The 4,705-nt window shown below is 41.4% G+C and overlaps 1 pseudogene; it reads left to right on the plus strand.

The window, feature by feature from the left end:
* The first annotated feature begins 296 nt into the window (after positions 1–296).
* Positions 297–2,912, plus strand: LOC147001243 (heterogeneous nuclear ribonucleoprotein K pseudogene; annotated as a pseudogene).
* The last annotated feature ends 1,793 nt before the right edge of the window (positions 2,913–4,705 follow it).

Raw genomic sequence — 4,705 nt, forward strand, 5'->3', positions numbered from 1 at the left:
AAGGGTTCTGCAACCCTATAGGTGGAACAACAATATGAGATAACCAGTACCCCCCCCCCCCGAGCTTGTGTCTCTAGCTGCATATGTCGCAGAAGATGGCTTAGTCAGCCATCATTGGGAAGAGAGGCCTCTAGGCCTTGCAAACTTTATATGCCCCAGTACAGGGAAATACCAGGGCCAAGAAGTGGGAGTGGGTGGGTAGGGGAGCAGGGTGGGGAGGGGGGAGGGTATAGGAAACTTTCAGGATAGCATTTGAAATGTAAATAAAGAAAATATCTAATAAAATAAGACTACAGAGTGCGCGAACGAGAAAGGAGGAGGGCGCTACAGGCGACAGCGCTGCAGACGCCATTATCCTCTGCTTCTCCGCTGCACGGACGTCGCCGTCGTGCTCGTCTCCCACTCGATTGCGGCCTATTGGTGGATCCATTTAATTCAAGAAAATGGAGACCGAACAGCCAGAAGAAACCTTCCCCAACACCGAAACCAATGGTGAATTTGGTAAACGCCCTGCAGAAGATATGGAAGAGGAGCAAGCCTTTAAAAGATCTAGAAATACTGATGAGATGGTTGAATTGCGCATTTTGCTTCAGAGCAAGACTGCTGGGGCAGTGATTGGAAAAGGAGGCAAGAATATTAAGGCTCTCCGTACAGACTACAATGCCAGTGTTTCAGTCCCAGACAGCAGTGGCCCCGAGCGCATACTGAGTATCAGTGCTGATATTGAGACGATTGGAGAAATTCTGAAGAAAATCATCCCTACCTTGGAAGAGTACCAACATTATAAAGGAAGTGACTTTGATTGCGAGTTGAGACTGTTGATTCATCAGAGTCTGGCAGGAGGAATAATTGGTGTTAAAGGTGCTAAAATCAAAGAACTTCGAGAAAACACTCAGACAACAATCAAGCTTTTCCAGGAGTGCTGCCCTCACTCTACTGACAGAGTTGTTCTTATTGGAGGAAAACCTGATAGGGTTGTAGAATGCATCAAGATCATCCTAGACCTTATATCTGAGTCTCCCATCAAAGGACGTGCACAACCTTATGATCCCAACTTTTATGATGAGACCTATGATTATGGTGGTTTTACAATGATGTTTGATGACCGCCGAGGACGACCTGTGGGATTCCCCATGAGGGGAAGAGGTGGTTTTGACAGAATGCCTCCTGGTCGGGGTGGGCGTCCCATGCCTCCTTCTAGAAGAGATTATGATGATATGAGCCCTCGTCGAGGACCTCCTCCACCTCCTCCTGGTCGAGGTGGCCGGGGTGGCAGCAGAGCCCGGAATCTTCCTCTTCCTCCTCCACCACCGCCCAGAGGGGGAGATCTAATGGCTTATGACAGAAGAGGAAGGCCTGGAGACCGCTATGATGGCATGGTTGGGTTCAGTGCTGATGAAACTTGGGACTCTGCAATTGACACATGGAGCCCATCAGAATGGCAAATGGCTTATGAACCACAGGGTGGTTCTGGATATGACTATTCTTATGCAGGGGGTCGTGGCTCATATGGTGATCTTGGTGGACCTATTATCACTACACAAGTAACTATTCCCAAAGATTTGGCTGGATCTATTATTGGCAAAGGTGGTCAGCGGATTAAACAAATTCGTCATGAATCTGGAGCATCAATCAAAATTGATGAACCTTTAGAAGGATCTGAAGATCGGATCATTACCATTACAGGAACACAGGACCAGATACAGAACGCACAGTATTTGCTGCAGAACAGTGTGAAGCAGTATTCTGGAAAGTTTTTCTAAGACTAGTGAAGAACTGAAGGAGTCCTGCATCTTTTTTTTTTTATCTGCTTCTGTTTAAAAAGCCAACATTCCTCTGCTTCATAGGTGTTCTGCATTTGAGGTGTAGTGAAATCTTTGCTGTTCACCAGATGTAATGTTTTAGTTCCTTACAAACAGGGTTGGGGGGAGGGCATGCAAAAAACTAACATTGAAATTTTGAAACAGCAGCAGAGTGAGTGACTTTTATTTTTTGTTCATTGTTGGTGGTTTTAAAAAAAATTCCCCCCATGTAATTATTGTGAACACCTTGCTTTGTGGTCACTGTAACATTGGGGGGGTGGGACAGGGAGGAAAGTAATAGTCCACATGTCCCTGGCATTTGTTCAGAGCAGTGTGCAGAATGTAATGCTCTTTTGTAAGAAACGTTTTATGATTTTTAAAATAAATTTAGTGAATCTATTTTTGGTGGTCTTTTTTTTTTAAGACAATTTCAAATGGTGGTTGAATTTTCCAGCCCACCCCTAAACTAAACACTAAGTTTGATTTTCAGCAGCTCCTCTGTTGGATATAAGTGCACCTCTTGGATATAGACAAAAGACATTGGCAAATTCAGTTTGGGTGACTTCTTAATGGTTGGAAAGACTTGGCTTGATAAATTTCCATCACATATTCATGCTTATAATAAGCTTGGGATTTTGTTTGTTTTTGCAAATGTTTGCCACTACTTTTCAACAGTTTTCTGTTAGTTGTGGAGAACTGCGGTGGGGAGCAATACTACAAGAGTTACGCATCTTAAGTATATGCCAGAAGCCTGATGGGCAATGAGCTTTATTAACCAGAGTAACACTTGGTTATGGAAGTGGCTGATGCTGAATAAATCCTGGTTATTTTTGTTAGATAATTTCTCACCTATAGACTTAAAGCTGTCAACCTGCTAGCGTCTTGTTAGTTGAACTTTGTAAAAATATATATATATACTTGTTTTTCCATTGTATGCACAATGAAAGAAAAAAGATGTACCATTTCTCTGTTGTGTGTTGAATTATGTAGGAAATGTTTGTGAACGATTCAAAAAAAATGGAAAAAGTTCCTGTGGATGTTTTGTGTAGTAACTTGGCATCTGTATTGATAGTTCAAAATCCACATCTAAATAAAACTTCCATGATGTTAGTTATGACGTGTGCCCAATTTGAAAAGGGGTTGATTAATACATGTAAAGTTTGTTGAAGTGTTCCTCTTGTAAGGAAATACAGTAATCTTAAATTAAAAAAATAAAAAAAATAAAAAAATAAAAAATAAAATAAAATAAAATAAAGAATCAAATAGGCAAAAAAAGTCTTTGATAGTGATATTTACTATTTTATATAAAAATAAGAAAGACGCTTTTAATTTCATACCATTACTCATGATGTGTTTGATAAAGAACAGAATGAAATTATGAGATTATCTATATAATGCCAGAAAAAGTATTAAGATGTTTAAAAAGCACAAATTGCCTATGCTCCATTATGTCCACACTGGTTCTACTGCAGGTCAAGAGAAATGCAGTCTGTTTAAGTATCACTGTCCAGAATCACAAAGCAGAAAATGCAAGGGCAGTTTGCAGACAAGAGACCACAATTTAATAACTGATTTAACTAAACTACATCATCCAAGTGGGCACAGTTGTTCAATTTTTCTCAGTGTATGAGTATAGTAAGTAGAATGTGGTTTGGGTCCATGGCTGTAAGTTTGACCAGAAGACTCAGTATACAACAGAGATTAAATGAATTGATATTTTTCTGAAGAGAGTATTTCAAACTATTTGGAACACAGAATGGATTATAGGTAGACTTATTTTTAAAATGTAAAGAAGTCAGGCACATGTGAAAAAAAGGAAAGAATAGAACAAAGCAAAGATATGGGGGAATAAAATATTTACAGGAAGGGGCAATTTTTGTGTTTGCACATAGGATCCTGATTGTTGAAATGTATTCAAGGGTATAAAAGGGTTAATAAGGATCAAAAATATTTCCTGTAAACAAGATGCTGAGATGATGTGGATGGAGGTGAATTCATTGTCTAAATAACAGCAGGTGACAGAGCTTCTGGGGCAGACCGTGTTTCAGACTCCAGACACCCGGGAACCTTCCCTGCCAGAGGAGAGGTGTCCGCCCCACCCAGGAGGGCTTCAACACAGCATCTGGGGGAGTCATCTTGGTTTCACGGATTCCACCAAGACAGCTCTGAGCAGGTGAGAGTATGGACTGCAGAAGCTAACAGCTTCTAGGTCAGGCGGGAGCCACAGAGCTTCTGGGGCAGACCACTTTTGGGCTCCAGACATCCGGGCTCATTCCCTGCAAGAGCAGAAGTGTCCGGTCCGCCTGGGAGGGCTTTGTCACAGCATCTGGGAAAGACATCTTGGTTCCCGGGTCCCACCGAGACTACTCTGCTAGTAATAATCTTACTAACAGAAACCAAGACCACTCACCATCATCAGAACCCAGCACTCCCACTTCGCCCAGTCCAGAGCACCCCAACACACCGGAAAAGCTAGACACGGATTTAAAGCATATCTCATGATGATGGTAGAGGACTTCAAGAAGGACTTTAATAACACACTTAAAGAAATACAAAGGAACACTGGTAAACAGGTAGAAGACAGTAAAGAGGAAGCACAAAAATCCCTTAAAGAATTGCAGGAGAACACTGCTAAAGAGTTACAAATCCTTAAAGAAAAACAGGATAACATAATCAAACAGGTAGAAGTCCTTACAGAAAAACAAGAAAACACATCAAACAGGTGATGGAAATGAACAAAACCATACTAGACCTAAAAAGGGAAATAGACACAATAAAGAAAACCCAAAGTGGGGCAATGCTGGAGATAGAAAACCTAGGAAAGAAATCTGGAACCATAGATGTGAGCATCAGCAACAGAATACAAGAGATGGAAGAGAGAATCTCAGGTGCAGAAGATTCCA

This window comes from Mus caroli, unplaced genomic scaffold (assembly GCF_978045245.1).
Source record: "Mus caroli unplaced genomic scaffold, Mus_caroli_1 scaffold_14, whole genome shotgun sequence".
Lineage (NCBI taxonomy): Eukaryota > Metazoa > Chordata > Mammalia > Rodentia > Muridae > Mus > Mus caroli.